General features: G+C 46.5%; 1 protein-coding gene across 1 annotated transcript in view; it reads right to left on the bottom strand.

The window, feature by feature from the left end:
* Nucleotides 1-21,723, bottom strand: part of LOC134575157 (zinc finger protein 665-like) — a 400,405-nt gene that overhangs the window by 312,248 nt on the left and 66,434 nt on the right. The window lies entirely within an intron of this gene.

Consider the following 21,723-nt stretch of genomic DNA (forward strand, 5'->3'; position numbering starts at 1 on the left):
ACTCGGTTCTGTGTCGACTACCGGAGGCTAAATGACAAAACGGTGTCTGATGCCTACCCGATGCCCCGGATAGACGAGCTGTTAGATAAGATGGCACGGGGCCAGTATCTCACTACCATTGATTTGTGTAAGGGATACTGGCAAATTCCACTAGCCGATGACGCCGTCCCCAAGTCGGCGTTTGTCACTCCGTTTGGCCTGTACCATTTCAAGGTCATGCCCTTCGGAATGAAAAACGCTCCGGCTACCTTTCAGCGGATGGTAGATCGGCTACTGGACGGGTTCCAAGAGTATGCCTGTGCCTATCTAGATGACATAGCCATCTTTAGCCAGACCTGGGAGGACCACCTACACCACATAGGGGCGATCCTAGATCGTATTGGGGAGGCTGGGTTAACGTTAAAGCCTAGCAAGTGCCACATAGGTATGGCTGAGGTGCAGTATCTGGGACACCGAGTAGGGTGTGGGCAGCAGAGACCCGAGCCAGCCAAGATTGAGGCCGTAGCAAAGTGGCCTACCCCCAGGACTAAGACTCAGGTGCTGGCGTTTTTAGGGACGGCCGGCTACTACCGGAAGTTTGTTCCAGACTATAGCACCCTGGCCAAACCCCTGACGGACTTGACTAAAAAGAACCTTCCCCGACAGGTTGTCTGGGCCCCAGAGTGTGAGCAGGCATTCCAGCAACTCAAAACGGCTCTAACTAATGCTCCTGTGTTGACTGCTCCTGATCCAACTAAAAGATTTCTTGTTCACACAGACGCTTCAATGTTTGGATTGGGAGCAGTACTGAGCCAAGTGGGAGCCGATGGCGGAGAACACCCCGTAGCTTACCTAAGCCGCAAGTTACTACCGCGTGAAGTGAGCTACGCTGCCATCGAGAAAGAATGCCTGGCCGTGGTGTGGGCCCTCAAAAAGTTACAGCCATATTTGTACGGACAACCTTTTTCCTTACTCACAGATCACAACCCGTTAGTGTGGCTGAACCGTGTATCTGGGGACAATGCCCGGCTGCTGCGCTGGAGTTTGGCGCTGCAGCCCTTTGACTTTACCATTCACTATCGGCCCGGAAAACAAAACGGTAACGCTGACGGGTTATCCAGACAGACTGAACTCGAAAAGTGATCTGTGAGTACTCTCCCGGACATCCCCAAGCCGATCCGTTGGGATCAGACTGTGTATGCCGGCTTGGTTCTGGGGGAGCATTGTGGCAAATCTAGCCACTTCTGGACTATATGCAGTATAGGTTGTCCGTAGGCTGACTGTATGATGTGTTCCGTTAAATGTGTATGTATTGTGCTATGGCCGTTCGCACGCTGGCAGCCGTACGCTGCCAGCGTACCAGCATTCCTACGACGAAAACACGGCTATTCTGGCCATTCGCCGTACGAATACGGGCTCCCCAGGTCGACCACACACTCCCAAGTCGTGTGGTACCAAGTAACCGATTGCAACATTGTTGCAATCGGTAATTAAGGGCTCTCCTAGGTGGCCGTCGATCCACTACCGACCATGCGGCGGTCGGCCATCTTGGATCCTTTGTCTCTGCAGCGGTGTTCGGTCGTCGAGAGCCTGGACTTGAAAACGGCTACTCGATGATCCGAGCCCCGCTGGGTTTCCAGAGCGTTCGGGAGTTCCGCGTTCGGTACATTATATGTCCCGTACTTATTCGGTACTTTTAAACCAACTTTCATGTTTAAATGTATTATGTGCGGCGTTCGGTCAATTCAGCTGGGATCGGAGCGGTATTCTCACAAAGTGTGCGCTCCGACCCCAGCTATCTACCGAACGTTCGATTATTCCAAAGTACCGAATATTATGTGAATTATGGATTTTAGAGTCAATTGTCGGTTTTGCTACACGAGGGGATAATCCACTTAATCGTCCATTTTAGTGGGAGTGTCCCTCTCGTGTCGCAATGCCTAGTGGGAAAGTCACAATGCATGTTGGGAGAAATCCCCTGGATGATCTGTGTGGAGACCCCTTGCATGGGGAACTGTATAAATACGCTGCTTGTGAATAAACCGAGTTAGTTGACTCCCAAACTGTGTTTCGTCCGGTTATTGGGAGGATTGGGAATATTGCCTTGCTTTCTACTCTGACTGTGGATTTCCTGAAGATACCAACGGATGTCGTGGACGGTTATATCGCATACCGTTACACCTTCTTTTTAACAAAAAAAAAGAACCCAGCCCCGGCAGGAGAGGAGGATCTCCTAATGAATCCTTTTTCAAGGTTCTCACGAATATACTCCTCTAAGACTAAGTTCTCTTTAGTGGACAAAGGATATACATTACCCCTGGGGGGGCATAGTACCAGGTAGTAGATTAATCTTACAATCAAAAGACCTGTGTGGAGGTAAAGTATCAGCATTCTTTTTGTCAAATACTGCCTTTAAATCCAGGTACAGGGGCGGTATTTGTACCTCTGTAGAGTAGGTAGAATTAATCGGTGTGTTAACTGCGCAAAGCGGTGACACTGTCCATAAGCACCTGTCCTGACAACCATGAGATTATCTCCCCTAATTCCCAATCAATAATAGGGTTATGTTTTTTTAACCAAGGGTACCCCAGGACTATGGGAACAGAAGGAGAAGAAATAAGCAATAAAGATATGTCTTCCTCGTGTAAGATACCAACAGTTAATTTAACGGGTATGGTTTCACGGAAAATAACAGGCTCAACTAAAGGTCTACCATCTATGGCCTCAACGGCCAAGGGTGTCTCCCTTAACTGGGATGGGATAGCGTGTTTGGTAACAAAAACTTGGTCGATAAAGCTCTCAGCAGCTCCGGAATCTATCAATGCCATAGTTTCTAGTACTCCCTTCTCCCAAGTCAAAGAAACGGGTAGCAGAAGCCTGTGATCTTTATAATTAAGATTAGAGGACAAAATAGAAACACCCAAGGCCTGTCCTCTAGAGAAACTTAGGTGCGAGCGTTTCCCGAGCGATTAGGACAATTTAGGCGTAAATGACCTCTGACTCCACAGTACATACACAACCCCTCCCTTCTCCTGTACTGTCTCTCCTCTTCTGAGAGGCGAGTATTGCCTATCTGCATAGGTTCTGGAAAAAATGAGGTTGTGGATTCAGATCTTTGAAATGAAGGAGCTAGTTTAAAGGAAGGTCTACGGTTTCTCTCTCGAGTGTTCTGCCTCTCTCTTAAACGTTCGTCAATGCGAGAAATAAAATAAATTAAATCCTCCAAATTTTCAGGAAGCTCTCTAGTAGCAACCTCGTCAAGGATTATGTCTGATAACCCGTTTAAAAATACATCTATATAAGCCTGTTCATTCCACTTAACCTCTGCTGCCAAGGACCTGAACTCTAGTGCATAATCCACAAGTGTTCGGTTTTCTTGTCTAAGGCGCAACAGTAATCTAGCTGCATTGACCTTTCTACCTGGAGGGTCAAAAGTTCTTCTGAAAGCAGCTACAAAGGCATTATAATTATATACTAACGGATTATCATTTTCCCACAATGGATTGGCCCATCTCAAAGCTTTCTCAACAAGTAATGTGATAATAAATCCAACCTTCGCCCTATCTGTAGGATAGGAGCGGGGTTGTAATTCGAAATGGATACCTATTTGGTTTAAGAAACCACGACACTTCTCTGGAGAACCACCATAACGTACAGGTGGAGTGATACGGGAAGAAGCACCTACAGTGGCTACCTCTAGACCTGAACTCACAGGAGAGATAGAAGTATTACGCATCTCCTCTGGTTGATTACCAGAACGAGATAGTAACGCCTGTAGTGCTAGAGCCATCTGGTCCATTCTGGGATCCATGGCGTTGAACCTAGAGTCAGAAGGACCAACCTGAGTGTTTGTACCTGCAGGATCCATTGGCCCTGTTGTAATGTCAGGATCGGGACAGGGATCCAACACGCAGAGTACAAACAGGTGGTAGGTACGTATACCGGACCTTAGAATGGCCGGACTTAACGTAAGGAGTAAGTAGAGAATGGTCTAGGAACAAGCCGAGGTCGAGGGAACGAGAGGACAGGTAAGCGAGAGACAAGCCGAGTCAAGGGGTAACAGAGATAAACAGAGTAGTACAAACAAGCCGGGTCAGAACCAAAGAGACAACTAGAATACAAGAGCACTGAGTGACTAGACAGGCTAGAACCACGACAGGGCAATGAGCAGATGCCGAAAGCCTTACTTTATACCTTGATTCTAGAGGGTAATCACGCCCCCGACGAGTCCTGATTAGTGCTCGGGACTTGACTGACAGGTCGACCCGGGTTGGCGTCATGACGTCGACTACTGAGCGTCGCGTCATATAAGGAAGTGGATCCCTCGCGGTCGGCTTGTAAATGGCCGAGAGAACCGCGAGGAACGGAAGAAACAACCCCTCTGGGAGGATAAACGTCTAAGTCTCTCACCTCCTCTGAGGTAGAGACTACAGGTACCCTGACAATATAGCCGTTCACATTACCGAATAAAGTATGGCCACATAGGTTTGTATGCAATTGTGTATAATCCAGGCACAGGAAAACTTTTAGGTCCCAGCAATAATATTATAACAGAATATTTTGGACAGCCAAAGGGGTTCTGTTACAATATATATATATAGATATAGAGAGAGAGAGAGAGAGAGAGAGATATCCAAGGTGCATGCACTCCAGATGCATGATAGCTGTATTGCCCGGTGCAGATCCAGCATAAATTGTAGGTGTCCAAAAAATGGAATGCACTTCAGGGTCTTTGTAGTATAAGTAAAATATAACTTTTAATTCATATCAAAATACTAAAATTAACATCAACGTTTCGGCTCACATCTGGAGCCTTCTTCAAGATGGCAAATATAACATTACAAACATAACAGGCAAAATATATATACATATAAATTAAGCACTAACAAAAAGCACCAAAAAGGATAGCAGATCTGACAGCCCTGCCGATACACAGATCAGTTCTCACGCTGTCTGCGTTCCAGCGTTGCTAGGCAGCGGCTGGAACATACTGCAGTCATGCAGATTGGCTAATCGTGTGGTGGAGGATTATTAGAGCAATAAACCTCAGCCAGCACACAGTGCTGTTTGCTGGGAAAGCTCCCTGCCAGCAATGACGCACATCGATGTAGTGATAAGAATTAAAAAAGACCAGACTTGGTCTCGAAATGCTGAAGAGTGTACATACTGGAAAAAAAGGGGTGATAAGATCGAAACTAGTCCCAAGTAAGGGATTAAATCAACATGAACAAAGTCACTTTGCAAATATCACTGTTCCTTACTTATAACATAATAAACATATTGAAAATAGTAATTAAGCATGAGTTATAGACATAGTGACTAAATAGATGTTAGTTAGTTTCATCGGCTAATAGTCTCAGAAGTATAGGGTTCTCAGTGTTGAGAAAGAAAATGAGTAAATGGATGTATAAGGAATAGAGAAGTTAAAGGATATTATTCTAGGAGAAGATGTGAATAATCTATATCCTACCAGCTAGGGATGTGAACCCATCTATTAAGATTGATAGAGGAGATACATTTGTTGGAAAAAGTACCAAGAGTGTACAGGGCATGCTGGAGATAGACCTTAGCAAGATGATGGGCATGTTACCATTTTATATATGTGTCTGGGTTGTTACATTCAACCCCCCCTGCTGCAAACCTCATGCCTTATCTCTGCCAATGTTTACATAAGTCGCATTTCTTAGCTCAGATTTGAATGAATAGAGTGACAGAGAAGAATCTTGTGTCTGTCTTAGCATTCTGTTACAAAATAGTCACCTCTGTTGGTGAGTTACATTATACACTTTTAATTTCTATCTTAACACAAAATGTCTGCCAGTATAAATATACTGACAGGAGGGAGGGGAGATTGGCCTTCCAGCAGCCGTGGCAGATTCCTCATGCCTCTCCTCAAGAGTGCTCGGCAGGCAGATGTCGAGTTTGTGCATGTGCGCCATTTAGGAGGAGTGGTCTGAAAAAGCACCTGGCCCTATGAAAGTGGCTGGGCAGATCCGACCTCTTACTTTTCAGAGCCTTAGAAGTGTCAGATGAACTTGTCCAGCGACCACCGGGACACAGACATGTCTGTCAGCCTTCCCTCCGGCTGGGAGGACTTGTCCAGTCGCAAGGGGAGGATGCAAGGCAGATTTTCAGCTGGTTTCGCCTGCAGAAGCCACTATTGGGGACACAGACATCTGTCAAGTATCCCACTGGGCAGGAGCACTTGCCAATGCTCTCTCCTGCAGGGCCGGTGCTATCCAAGCGCCGACCCTGCTAAGTGCCTTCACGGACCGGAGTGGAGATCATAGATCTCCCTTATCATTCTGCAGGCACATTGCTGGGTGGCCGGCACAGGAGGAGACCCGGGAGCTCTAGCTTGCAGCTCCACCAGGTCTCTTCTCGCGAGCACGGAGCATTGCTGCGGTTACCATGGCAACGCTCCGTTCTCGCGAGAGTGAACTCTAGCCTCAAGAGCTACAGGCTAGAGTTCACTCCCCCACTAGATTCGCCAGGGATTCCACCGGACCACCAGGGATTGGAAATAATATCCCCCCTCCCAGGCACACGTAAGAAGGGAGGGGGGATATAAATAATATATTTTTAATTTAAAAAAAGTACATTTGTTTTGCTCTACACACACACTTCCCCCACAGCCCCCCCCACACACACACACTTCTCCTCCATACACACTGCACCCCTCACACACTGCACCCCACACACACCTCCTCCATACACACTGCACCCCCCACACACACTTCACCCCACACACACACACACTGCACCCCACACACATTTCACCCCACACACACACATTTCACCCCACACACACACTTCTCCTCCATACATACTGCACCCCACACTTCTCCTCCATACACACTGCACCCCACACACTTTCCCCCCCCCCACACACACACCCACACACACAGTGCTCCCCCACACACATCTCCCACACACACGCAGACTGCACCCCCTTACTGTGGGGATATTTATGGGGTGATAAATATTAAAAATAATATTTTCATAAAATTATCAAAAATGTATTTAATAATTTTTATTACATCAAATTTGATATCTTGAGAATTACCCACTATTTTAATTCTCTCAGATCCTAGAGAACATAATTTTAGAGGATTTTTACTCCATACAATTAAATCACAAATTCTATTATAAAAATATTAGTTATTGTGACATCATAATAAAATAATAATATGTAACATGCGTGGTAATAATCAGTGAATATTTAGTATAACATAGGTATACAACAAAATGGCAATGATTTTAAACAAATTCAATGGCTACAGCATCAACTGTGAAGACTTACAAATTTACGATATGTAAACAATCTCACAGACACAGAACACAGAAACTTTACACAGCACAGCGAGAAGCCATAAAATCTTGGCTCACAGTTAGATCCTGATTAACTCAACGCTGGCCAAATCCTCCTAGGCATCTAATAGCCTATTCTCATGTAATTTTCAATTAAAATAATGTTCATAACCATTCCTAGAACCATCCAATAAAAAAAACAAATCTACCAGATTTAACTTTATCCTAATTATAATTTGACTAAATAGATATACTATCTTATTTCAGAGCAAATCAATACATCTGGATAAAAACAACGGTATGCGAACACGTGATAAAAATACAAGTAATATATAATTTTCTTGATTCCACCTGGAGAATGGAATGTTTATAACTATATATTCTTTAGTTAACTAAGATTTCTCAATTATTGAAATCTGACCGAGATTTATCCATGCATGTATTCTGCTATGAATACATTTGTAATTAATTTAGATTAATTAAATAAAACCAGCATAATTACCAGTTATGTTGTAGATGTTCTCATCAGATGCTTGGATAGTCCCAGGAACTTGAATGGAAGTATGGTTATGTGTAGCATTGTATGAAAGGAATAGTAAAATTCTAAGTGTCAAGGAGTGTTTCTTGAGTTGTGTCCAAGAGAGTTTAAGAGTTGAGTGTTAGTCCCAGAGTGTCCTGGATCTCTCCTCCATCTCCTTGAATGTCCGAATTCTCAATCCGAATGTCAATCTGAATGTGAATCTGAATTTCTCTCTTCCCTTTGTTCCCTAACTTTTTAAAGGGCCAGACCTCTCTGTACGTCATTAGTTGATAAGGCAAATAGGACATTGAAGGTGTGGTCAACTCACAGACCACAATTTAGATTTTGGTCAGTAGATGGTGCTCTTTCCTCATCAAAATTTTGTGTCCTCAAAAGAGTTAACTTATTTTGATGACGATTCTGACGTAATTTGGCTTATCTAAAATTACTAGTATAACTCAATTTTGCCGTCAGTTCAAAGCGTTTCTTTGGGTTTTCTCCTAGTCATATCTCATACATTGTGGCGGCAATATCTGTCGTATATCTACTTTCTGACAGGCCTAAGCTTAGATTCACCCTATTTCTTACAATGAGACCTTGTAAGATTTAGAAAGTAAAATGAATTACTGAGTCGTATAAATCACTGGTATCTGTATGGTCCTTTTGTGAAGCTGTATATGTAGGATTATGTTTCTAGTCCACTAACCTTTATTAAATAATATGATATTTCTTCATTGATATTTATCAATGAATGGTCTATATTATTAACATAATCCTGATTATATGCAATTGATAGAATAGTAAAGTAAGTATATAGTAGTTAGATGTGTGTGTGTGTGTGTATATATATATATATATATATATATACTCGTCTCTGGGTTGTATTCCACCCCCATCCTTGCTGTATTTACATAATGCATTCCTTAGCACAGGCTGATGGCTAGAGTTACTGAAAGCAAGAATAAATTATGTGTCTTTGTTAGCCTGAAGATCCAAAATGGAGTCAGCTTGGTTTTAAGTGTGACTGGCAATGGACACTTAATTTCTATCTTAGCAAAAAATGTCTGCTGATATAAATATACTGACAATACACACAGTGCTCCCCCACACAAACACTGCACCCCCATATACATCTCCCACACACACAGTGCTCCCCCACACAAACGCTGCACCCCCACACACACAGTGCTCCCCCACACAAACGCTGCACCCCCATACACACACTTCCCCAACTGCACTCCCATACACACACAGGGCTCCCACAGCACTCCACATATACCCACTGCACTCCCATGCACACACTACACCCCTCACATAAACACACACTGCCTCCTACACAAAGTGCACCCCCATACACACACTGTCCCACATGCACTGCTTCCCGTACACACACACACTCCGCATCCATCACACACTCAGTGCCTCTCCAGCACGTGTTGTTCAGTTATACGAACGTCGGGCCACACAGGGAGAGCACTTAAATCTGTGGTTTCTTTGTAGTTAATGAGCTAGGGGGTGGTCGGTGTTCGGTAAATTGTATACTGAGGAAATGTATTTCTGTTCGGGAAACTATATACCACGAACCAGAAGGGAAAATAGAGAGAGTTTGGCACAATGTATATGGCCCATATTTGATGGGCAGGAGGCCAGCTTCCACACTCCTCCAGGCAAATCACTATCTATATATCAGGTATTGCAAGAGGTTTAGTTTTATATTGTGCTTGCTTCTTGGGTGCAAGCATACCCGTGGCATATGGTGACAAATGTCATTCCGGTGTCCTGCTTGATTTTTCGAATGTTGAAAAAACATCCTTATTCTGGTATTGCTTTTAATTCTCGTTTTTTAATAATGAGGTGTATTTTAATTGTTGCTCTATTTGTTTATGAAAATTAAGTGGTACATTAAGCTGCAACGTAGGTTTTGAAACTATGTCTATAAAATTTGAAACGTCTTTATATGCATTTAAGAGAGGAACGTCCAAAATAGGATTTTCAACCAATTCAGGTTTAACCCTTCTTCCATTAATTTTAATGGTCTCATGCTATAAAGAATATGTTTCCCTAATCTGCAAATCAAGATTATTCATCCTGATTTAAATTCTTGTTCTGCATTTTGGTTTTTGTTCTTTTTATATTTTTATGGTTGTTGCTGGAGCATGTGAAGAAGGTGGGGTGTCAGAACTCTTCTCTTGTCCTAAATAGGTCATGGATCTTTCGTGTTTGTCTGGACCTTTAAACATTCTGAATATCTTGGGGCTTCTCCTTTGGAAGTTGCCAACAGATACCGTTCAGTGTGATCTAGATCTGTAGTCTGTTCTTTATCCCTTTGATATGCCCTATACGAGGGACGAGAATAATCTCGGCTAGTGCCATTTGTAGATTTAGATGGTCTAAATTCCTTTTTTTATACAAGTAGAACTTTGGCCTGTCTTTTCAAGGAGTGTTTGCTGCATTACTATTTTTTTCTCTCTTTCTTGTTTTTTTTATACCCCTCTCCTGTAAGATCCTTACCTGAGATTGTGTATGTACTTCTGAGAATTTCAGGCAGTCTCATTTCTATATCAAATATTAAAGCTTGACCCTTTACTAGAGGTTTCAAGCTCCCCCATACCATGGAATCTCATCCCCAAGTTAAATGCTGCTATAATCCCTGATTGTAAGTTGTAAGGAAACCAAGTTTAGACAAACCGCGTTCGGTAGTTTCCTCCCGAAAGGTCAGAGTCTAAGGTAGTGCGAGCTTGCTGTGATAGTTACAGGAACCGAAATCCATACGGAATAAAACAGCTGCATAAGATAATTCCCTTGTTACAGCATACGAATTCCAAATAACAGTCAGAGTCCAGGTTCAGGATACAAGTAGAACTAACGTTTATTCACACACATGGCTTTTTATGCAGGTCCCCATGCAAGGGGACATCCCACAGGGAGGAGTAACATTTATCCAATCCCGAACAGTAAAAATATAAAACACACCCAATACAAACAGGCAGTTCCCTCCCCTAGTCCTGGAGATAATCAGGTCTGATATAGTAACAACCTAATTATCTCCAGGCTGAAAATTTACTATTTTCCCTAATTTCTGGAACACCCCTTTATACCTGGGGTATCCCCACAAATGCTATATCCCCGGATAGCCCCGATCCGGGTGACCAACATATCCAAATTTCACCCGGATCGGTTCAGGGGTTCGCAAAAAGTATGGAAGTCCTTTGTGACCGGTCCACTGGGGGCGGACTGCCCAAAATAGTTCCAGAGGTTCGTGTGGTTTTGCCGGTCACTTCAGAAAAAGGGAAGAAATGCATAAAAGTACCGAATGAATTCCCCTGGCTCCTAGCAGCGATTGTTCCCCTCATTCGTGTGCGTATTTGTACCGATTAGCGCTCTCCTAGCTAATCGGTATCACTAGTTCCAGCGTTCGCATGATGGGGACCGGTGATTGGGAAGTCGAGTGTCCGATTTTAGTTCCAGACACTCGACGACCAAGTCCCGCTGCCTTTGTTTGGCGAAAACAAGATGGCCGCGGTTTTCTCTGCCACGTGGCGTTCGACAGTACGAACGCTGACCCCACATATAGAGGGTGAAAGTGATGCCGGCTTTGAAGTTAAGTGAGCCAGGGGTGGTCTCTGTTCGGCAGTCCCATCTGCCGAATGAAAAGTACACAAAAAGGCAAGAACTATGCAACAAAATATCTAATAATATAGTCATTTCTTCACACTGCTCCCCTATAAGTCCATAGGTCGGCATACCCGCCTAGACCCTGTCGGGTTGGCTTGGGGATGTCCGAGAAAAGTAGCGGTTTAGGAGTCCAGTTCGGTCTGGCGTGACAGGCCATCCGCATTACCATTTTGTTTTCCGGGCCGGTACTGCATAGTAAAATTATAAGGTTGAAGAGCTAGGCTCCACCGTAATAGCCTGGGATTGTCTCCAGCTACCCGGTTAAGCCATACCAGGGGGTTGTGGTCCGTCATAAGGGTAAATGCCCGCCCATACAAATAGGGCTGCAGCTTCTTGAGGGCCCACACGAGGGCCAAGCATTCTTTTTCTACGGTGGCATAGCTGACTTCTCGGGGTAACAGTTTACGGCTGAGGTATGCCACCGGGTGTTCCATGCCGTCTGTGCCCACTTGGCTTAGCACGGCTCCCAGTCCGAACATGGAGGCATCTGTGTGTACAAGAAATTGTTTAGTGTAGTCGGGTGCTGCCAACACAGGAGCCTCACTCAATGCCGCTTTAAGCTTCTGGAAAGCGTCCGTGCACTCTGGGGTCCAGGAAACCTGTTTGGGGAGGGCCTTTTTGGTAAGGTCGGTGAGGGGTTTGGCCAGGGCGCTGTACTCTGGGACAAACTTTCTATAATAACCGGCCGTCCCTAAGAAAGCTAGTACCTGGGTTTTGGTCCTAGGTTGGGGCCAGTTCGCTATGGCCTCTACCTTCGCTGGCTCTGGACGCTGTCTACCGGAGCCCACCCTGTGGCCGAGATACTGTACCTCGGCCAGACCTACGTGACATTTGTCGGGTTTTAACGTGAGCCCTGCGAGGTGGATTCGTTGGAGTACCCTGGACACATGGCCCAGATGATCTCCCCATGTGCGGCTGTAGACGGCAATATCGTCTAGATACGCGCATGCGAAGTCCTGAAACCCCTCCAGGAGCCTATCGGCCATCCTCTGAAAGGTAGCCGGGGCATTCTTCATCCCAAAGGGCATAACCTTGAATTGGTATAGCCCGAAAGGGGTGACGAATGCCGACTTGGGGATGGCCGCAGGCTCCAAGGGGATCTGCCAATAACCTTTGCACAGGTCCAGGGTAGTCAAGTAGTTCCCCCCCGCCATACGGTCTAAGAGCTCATCTATTCTGGGCATGGGGTAGGCGTCTGTTATGGTACGATCGTTAAGCCTCCGATAGTCTACACAGAAGCGCGTGGTACCGTCGCGCTTCGGTACTAGTACTACCGGGGAGGCCCAAGGACTTTGCGAGGGTTCTATTACCCCTAACTGTAACATATCCCTTAGCTCGGTGAGCATACTCTCACGCACTGCTTCCGGGATCCGATATGGTTGTTGCCGCAGTGGCGTCTCTCCCTGGGTTTCCACGCGGTGTACCGCAGCGGAGGTATAGCCTGGGGTGGCTGAAAACATCTCTTGGTATCTCTGCAGCAGTTGCGTGGCCTCACCTTTCTCCAGGGGGTTTAAATTTTGACCCAAGCTTACTTGGTCAATAGTACAGGGAGCGGTGTCTAGTAAATCGGGGAGGGGTAGTCCCTCACTATCTTCTGTGGCGGGCGCACACACGGCGCCCACATCCTCTGTTCTCTCAAAGTATGGTTTGAGCATATTCACATGGAAGGCTTTGGTCAGCCTTTCATCTGAGTATTTGCTCACGATGTAGGTGGTCTCGCTAACCCGTTCTACCACCTTAAATGGTCCCTGCCATGCGGCTTGTAGCTTATCCTTTTTAACTGGCTTCAAAGCTAACACCTTCTGCCCTAATTCTAGTACTCTATCTTGGGCTCCCCTATCGTACCATTTCCTCTGGTCCTCCTGGGCCGTCTGCAGGTTCTCCCGAACCGATGCGGTGAGCGCCCGCAGACGGTCCCGGAACTCCAGAACATACTGGACGATAGGGACTCCCCCCTCGTCTGTATTGCCCTCCCAGTGCTCCCGTACGAGCTCCAGTGGGCCCCGAACTTTTCTCCCATACAGGAGTTCGAAGGGGGAAAACCCAGTGGAGGCCTGGGGCACCTCACGGTAGGCAAACAGAAGGTGGGGGAGGAATTTTTCCCAGTTCTTGTGGGACTCCGTAAATGTTTTTAGCATCTGTTTTAGAGTGCCATTGAAACGTTCACAGAGCCCGTTAGTCTGGGGATGGTACGGGGCGCTGAACAGGGGTTTCACTCCACAGCTCTGCCACAATTGTTGTGTCAGGGTAGCCGTGAACTGAGTTCCCCGATCGGATAGGATCTCTTGTGGGAAACCTACTCGGGTGAAAATCTGAATAAGGGCTTCGGCCACGGTCTCGGCCTCTATATTGGTGAGGGCGACTGCCTCCGGGTACCGAGTGGCGTAGTCGACCACGGTTAGTATGAACTTTTTGCCCGACTGGCTGGGTCGGCTGAGGGGTCCTATTAAATCTACCGCTACTCGGTGAAAGGGCTGTTCTATAATAGGCAATGGGTGAAGTTTGGCCTTCCGAAGGTCTCCCCTTTTTCCCACCCTTTGGCAGACGTCGCACGTCCTGCAGTAATACTTGAGGTCCTGGGTGACCCTGGGCCAGAAGAAGGTTTGGGTTAACCGGTCTCTTGTCTTTTTAACCCCTAAATGTCCTGCTAGGGGAATGTCATGACTGAGTTTTAACAACTCAGCCCGGAATTTACGGGGTACAATTAATTGTCTTTTGATGACCTGGGTGGCCCCCTGTCCCACCCCCTCGGTCACTCTATACAGTAACCCCTTATACCACTCAAATTTTTCGTGCGGGTTGTTCCCTGGGGTAACGGCCGCTGCCTTCCTATAACCCTCTAATGTGGGGTCGGTACGCTGCTCTTGTTCAAACCCCTGGGGGGTATCCCAGAAAGGAAAGGTAGGATCGGGTAAGGGGGGTATTTCGACTCTTACCTGGTTTTCCTCAGAGTGCAGCGGAGCTTCCAGTCTGGCTTGAGCTCGGGTGGTAACTGGGTATGCCTCGGCAGGGGGGTCTCGGGCCAGTTGAGAGGTCAAGCATCCTACATCATTCCCCAACAGAACCTCGGCGGGTAGTTCTTGCATAATCCCCACCTCCAGCTGTTTGGACCCGGAACCCCAATCAACAAGGATATTAGCGGTGGGCAGTTTGTGAATAGCGCCCCCAGCCACCCTCACAGCGACTGTGCGTCCGGTGCGAGCTTGCGCTCTGATCGTGTGAGGTTGCACCACAGTCAAAGTAGCCCCAGAGTCTCTCAGAGCCCGGGCCCCCACGCCATCTACGGTAATCCATTGGCGGTGGTGGTCCCGGTTGTCACCCCCAGCTTGAACTGGGTTGACCTCGTGTAATACACTCCACTGTTCTTCCTGGTTAGGAACACCGGTTGTGCCTTCCTGTTGCACACAATGAGCAGCTGCCCTGGGTTGTTGTGGGGGTTGCCTTTCCCAGCTTCCCCGGTTTAAGCGAGGGCACTGATTCTTGTAATGCCCTGGTTGCTTGCAATAATGGCACACTGCAGGAGGACGTGGTGTGTTTGCTGGGTTCGGTGAAGGGTTATTCATGGAGGGTCTAGGAGGGGTAGGGGTTGTTGGAGCCTGGTAGTTAGGCTTAAAAGGTGGTCTGCTCACCCCTTGCTCCTTCCTCCTATTATCTTGATACTCATCCGCTAGCCTGGCGGCTTCCTCCACAGTTTTTGGTTTTCTATCTTTAACCCAGTCTTTTATGTCCTCTGCAGAGTGATTAAAAAATTGCTCCAGTAACATAAGTTGCAAAGCATCCTCCAGAGTGGTTGCTTGGCAGCCCTTCATCCAATTGCGGGCCGCCCGTTGTAGCCGAAAAGCCCATTCCGTATGGGAATCTCTCCCAGTCTTCCTCAGCTCTCTAAATTTTTTTCGGTATGCCTCCGGAGTTACAGCATATCTGGCCAACAAAATGTCTTTTACTTTTTCATAATTATGTATGTCCCCCTCAGGTACTGCTCGCAGCGCCTCGGCTGCTCTACCGGACAATTTACTGCTAATGACTGCAGCCCATTTTGTGGAGTCTAATCCCTCCAGCGCACATTGACGTTCAAAGTCTTGCAAGTAACTGTCAATTTCCATCTCATTGTCATTAAACGATTTAAAGGCTGCATAATTTACCTTCTTTGGTATCTCCCCAGTACTTCCCGGGGAGTGTAGTAAATCTCCTTGTGCCGGCCTATCCCGGTCCTCTCGTTCTTTTTGCGCTTGTCTGGCTTGTGCCATGACCTGCAAAAGCGCCTCTGTAGTTGGGTTGGGTCCCAATAGACTGACCATCCATCGGATGTCCTTTTGCATCACGGTTTCTTCCTCTTGATCCATCTCCGTATTACTGGTATTATCGCTCTGTATTAATTCCGCAATTAACGTGGCTTTTGTCTTGTTACTTGCCACTCTGCCTCGAGCTTCCAGTAAATCTTTTAGTGTGGTTCTTTTAAGTAGCTGGTACTGCTGAGCCATTCATTCCCTTGCTTGGTTTGTAACGTCCATTCGGGATTCGAATCCCTCCGCTTGCCACCAGTTGTAAGGAAACCAAGTTTAGACAAACCGCGTTCGGTAGTTTCCTCCCGAAAGGTCAGAGTCTAAGGTAGTGCGAGCTTGCTGTGATAGTTACAGGAACCGAAATCCATACGGAATAAAACAGCTGCATAAGATAATTCCCTTGTTACAGCATACGAATTCCAAATAACAGTCAGAGTCCAGGTTCAGGATACAAGTAGAACTAACGTTTATTCACACACATGGCTTTTTATGCAGGTCCCCATGCAAGGGGACATCCCACAGGGAGGAGTAACATTTATCCAATCCCGAACAGTAAAAATATAAAACACACCCAATACAAACAGGCAGTTCCCTCCCCTAGTCCTGGAGATAATCAGGTCTGATATAGTAACAACCTAATTATCTCCAGGCTGAAAATTCACTATTTTCCCTAATTTCTGGAACACCCCTTTATACCTGGGGTATCCCCACAAATGCTATATCCCCGGATAGCCCCGATCCGGGTGACCAACATATCCAAATTTCACCCGGATCGGTTCAGGGGTTCGCAAAAAGTATGGAAGTCCTTTGTGACCGGTCCACTGGGGGCGGACTGCCCAAAATAGTTCCAGAGGTTCGTGTGGTTTTGCCGGTCACTTCAGAAAAAGGGAAGAAATGCATAAAAGTACCGAATGAATTCCCCTGGCTCCTAGCAGCGATTGTTCCCCTCATTCGTGTGCGTATTTGTACCGATTAGCGCTCTCCTAGCTAATCGGTATCACTAGTTCCAGCGTTCGCATGATGGGGACCGGTGATTGGGAAGTCGAGTGTCCGATTTTAGTTCCAGACACTCGACGACCAAGTCCCGCTGCCTTTGTTTGGCGAAAACAAGATGGCCGCGGTTTTCTCTGCCACGTGGCGTTCGACAGTACGAACGCTGACCCCACATATAGAGGGTGAAAGTGATGCCGGCTTTGAAGTTAAGTGAGCCAGGGGTGGTCTCTGTTCGGCAGTCCCATCTGCCGAATGAAAAGTACACAAAAAGGCAAGAACTATGCAACAAAATATCTAATAATATAGTCATTTCTTCACATAAGTTAACTTCTGACAATGGGCAGACGCCATTTACTAGAGCTCCTCACGGCCAGCGCAAACTATAAGAAATATCTGCACGCCCCGCAGCCCATCGAATAAAACCAACGACCGATACGACCCCCTGACACCAGGCTGAACACACAGATGCCTTTTTTCCAAAAAACGGGCACAAAAAGCCGCACTAAGGGAACGGGGGCCTACCGCACACGCGACCAGTACCTCACCAGGGAGCTGACAGCGTGGCTTGATCGGAGCTCGCAACACACAGAAGCAGACTCCCACACGTCGGAAGCAATGGGACGGAGGTCTCACAAACCGGCCACAAGTGCTCCCACTCCACACAGGGACGTAAGCAGCTTGCTGCACACCCCTCCATCTGCACAGAACCGGGCCCACACGGAGGCCTCACCAGAAAGGTCTGAAGATGGGGACTCAGTACTCAGCACTGCTACATCCATCACAGGCAATGCAAAACTGCAGACTACTGATGGTCTGACACCAGCGACGAAACAAGACATCCAGGCCATGCTGGTGGGACTCCAGAGTAACCTAGAGAAGATGTGGCAAACAGATCTAAAAGGGCTAGAGGCGGAAGTACAGGCGGTATCGGCCCGTACTCAGGCCACTGAACGAGAAACTACAGACCTGCGCCGAGACCTAATCTCACTAACAGATACAGTAGCCCAGCTGCAAACAACGCAGGCCACAATCTCCAGGCAAGTAAACATTCTAGACGACCGGGGGCGGAGGAAAAATGTCAAGATCAGGGGGATATCGGAGTCAGTGCCACTGGAGGAACTGCCCCATTTTATCAGGCGCCTGGTGGCCTCCCTCATCCCCAACAGGCAGGCAAAACACTTTATATTTGATGGCGTATACCACATAGCCAAGCCGCAACGGGCACCCAAATCAGCCCCGCGTGACGTAATCCTGCGCTGCCAAACTTTAACAGATAAAATAGCCTTAATAACTGCTATGAGAAGGAAGGCTCCATACCACTTCGAATCGCAGCAAATCACCTTCTTCCAGGACCTATGCAGGGACACACTAACATGGCGCAAGAGCCTGCAACAAGTGACCGTTGCCCTACAGGCAGCAGGCCTCGTCTATAGGTGGGCAACCCCCAGAACGCTATGGGTAACGAAAGACGACCAACACTACAAAATCACCAACGCAGAAGACGGACCGGCCCTGCTGACTACGCTGGGGCTTCCTGTCAACGACTTAGGAGCAGACACTCCGCATCCTGGACCTGAGACGTGAACCCGGGACTAAACAATAGACATTTCGTTCATGTTCCCTACCAGGACTTTGTCTTTTCTTTTTCTTTGTTTCTATTATTATTGTTCTGTCTTACTCAGTAAGATACATGTTTCCCTCCCTATACCAAGTTCACTTACCCCCTCCACGATAAAGGACTGTATGTCCTTGTAACCTTAAGACAACAAAGTAACACACCGCTCTGGCTCCCCCTCCCCCCTAATGCCCCGGGGCCCAGGGACATAGCCATCGTTGGAGCACACATTCACAAACGTTCTCACATCTCTGACACACAATATCCCTCCACAGCCTCAAGAGCTCAGTCTCACAACGACACCGATACCCATGCTCTATAACCCGACTCCACTACACATAGACGACAATTTAACCCCTAGCCCTTTTCCTGCTACTCAACTCTACATACACTGTAACGGACCGTTTCACTTACAAGAGGATAAAACCCCGTTTAGGCGATAATCCCCTTTCCAGATGCACAGACAGCTACTGCAAACACCATTCTCCCGACTGGAACCACACGAACACTGGAACAGCTGAACAAGAAAAGACGATCGGCTTACACTCTTGGCAGTCAGCATACAATCCCATTCCCCCAAAGAACGAGACGACACATCGCTTTGAGGGTTAAGCAAGAACTCTGGACTGGCTCATCCAGCCTGGCTTTTATTGAGGTTACATGCAAATAGGACACTCCCAGGGGGAGGTATAAAATCATCAATCACACATCTGGTGCAGCCAACACATTCCCTCCCCTCAGATAAACAGTTAAACCAATTATTACATACAATAAAAATACAGTTTTTACACACACACTGTAACTTTAAAACCATACATTCAATTTCAATAAAAGTTGCATATTCAGACTCAGCATACATCGAACATAAACCCTTCCAAAAATCAGCCAAATCCCCCCAGTGGATCAAAAGTTAGCTGGAAGTCCTTTATGACCGAATGCAAGCACAATTTCCTGCCCAAAACAGTTCCATAGATTTGGGCTGTGCGGTCGGTCAATTTCATGCCGAAAAAACGACTAAGTCCCATTTCGAACGGGACTTAGTCTCTGGAGCTGCAAGTTCCGTATGGGAGAAGGTAAGGGTCAGCGGTGTTCGGCAAAATGTGTAGCCGATTTCAGTTCCACAGAATCTTTAGCATACACCGCTGACCGCGTTCGACTGAACAAAGATGGCCGCCGCCACGTGCAATTAACCGGCAGTAACCTCACAGCCTGGGAGGTAAATTGCCTGCACACTTTAGCTTCTGGGTGGTCCGCCTGTGTGGTACTTGGTTCAGTAAGCCCTATTTACTGAACCAAGTGGGAGAGAGCCAGGGGCAAGTTATTTTACAGGTCTGGGGACATAGTCTTAAAGGGGCATTGTTCACCAAAGTCACAATATGTCCCCAGACGGTTCTTAAAGGGCTATACACACCAATAAAAGTCCATACGTTTTCAGGGGCCATAGTCTTAAAGGGTATTGTTACCCAAAGTCTCAATATGTCCCCAGACAGTTCTTAAAGGGCCAGCAGCAGTACAATAAAATACCATTCACTGTACTTAAAGGGCCAGCAGTCGCACAATAAAATACAATATGCCCCAAATATGTCCAGGGGCCATAGTCGCAGGGCAGGAGGCTAGCAACCAGGCTTCTCCAGTTCACAGTGGCGAAGTTGGTTTCACCACATACACCTCTTAGTCGAAAAGGGAAAGGGAGCTTACCAGCGTAATCCCTGTATCAGACCCAAATCGCCTTTGGTGCAATGTACCACAATAACGCCTACCACAAACCTTTAAGACACAGGCAACCAACTCGATATAACCAACCAGTCCCAAATAATTAAAATGTGCACTGATCACCCTTGCTCCAACCGCGAGATGCTCAGACTACTGCTATATTTTATGCATGTGCTGTTGTGGCAACTCAATACCATGTCTGTTACATTAAATTTGCACTGAAAAATAAAGATTTACAAAAAAAACAAACTTCTGACAATGTAGAAATTGTCCCTTTCCCATAAGGCTCTGTGTTTCTCCAGCGAGAAGACTGGTTGGAGCGTTGCCGTATGTTACCATGGCAACGCTCCGATACAGTGCTGTTCTCGCAGGAGGACAGGAGAGTCGGCCTGCAGCTGGAGGAGCTGCAGGCTAAAGTGAACATGCCACCACTAGAGCACCAGGGCTTGCAACATTATGTCCCACCTTCCTGGTAAAAGGTAAGAAGGGAGGGGGAGACCTTAAGATAGATTTTCACATTTCACCGACCTACACCCAGAATCGACCACATGCACCCTTCACACACTCTCCTCCCCCCCGCCACACACACGCACACAGCACCCTTCACACACAGTGCCTCACAGACACACAGAAAAAAAGTTGAATAATAAATAGAAAGAAAAAAATAGATATGTTTAAGACAGGGGTAGGCAACCTTCGGCTCTCCAGATGTTGTGGACTACATCTCCCGTGATGCTTTGCCAGCAATATGGCTGTAAAAGTATTATGGGAGATGTAGTCCAAAACATCTGGAGAGCCGAAGGTTGCCTACCCCTTTAAGTACATATTTTAAAAAACAAAAACTCCTTTCTAAAATAAAAAAAAAAGAAATCACAATTGCACTGTAAAATTAGTTACTGTGGCACTAGTGGGCGGTAAGCAAATGTTACCATCAACAAAAATACAAAAGTGGGTGGTAAGTATTAAAAGGTTCCCCCCTGATCTAAAGCATATATTTTTTCATTAAGCCATAATGCTGTTTTTTTGGGGGTTTTTTTTTTTAACCCCTTAAGGACCCATCTTCTGGAATAAAAGGGAAAAATGACATGTCACACATGTCATGTGTCCTTAAGGGGTTAAACAGATGCTGGTACTGTGCCTATAGTGGCTTTAATTTTAGACATAGGAATAACCAGTATTCCTGCCCCCACTGTGTGTACTATAGGACTACTAACAAATGGTGCTTTTATCGCTTGTCGTAATAAGTCTCTCATGAAAAAAATTACGTTCGCTCTGTGTGTGCAGTCTGCGCAGCTGCCGGTAGTGTGTACAGGACCAAATAGTAATCACCTGCCTACACCCCACTGTGTCCTAGAACGAATGGACCTTGCTGTGCTGGTGTAATCGGGTGTTTACAAAACATTTGTATCTACAGTGGTACCTCGGTTTATAAATTAAATGTGTTTCTCTGGGATTTTGTATTGCGAAAAATGTGTAATGCATTGAAAACCAATTAATCCATTCTGGAGGTTAATAAAAAAGCCAATATGAGCTGGCATGGAAACCAACCCACACTGCTGAACACACAGTTAAAGGCATGAAAACGACAAAGCTCAGCTCCCTACCTTTCCACTGCTTGAGAAATGCACCCAAAA

The sequence above is a fragment of the Pelobates fuscus genome, chromosome 10 (assembly GCF_036172605.1).
Source record: "Pelobates fuscus isolate aPelFus1 chromosome 10, aPelFus1.pri, whole genome shotgun sequence".
Lineage (NCBI taxonomy): Eukaryota > Metazoa > Chordata > Amphibia > Anura > Pelobatidae > Pelobates > Pelobates fuscus.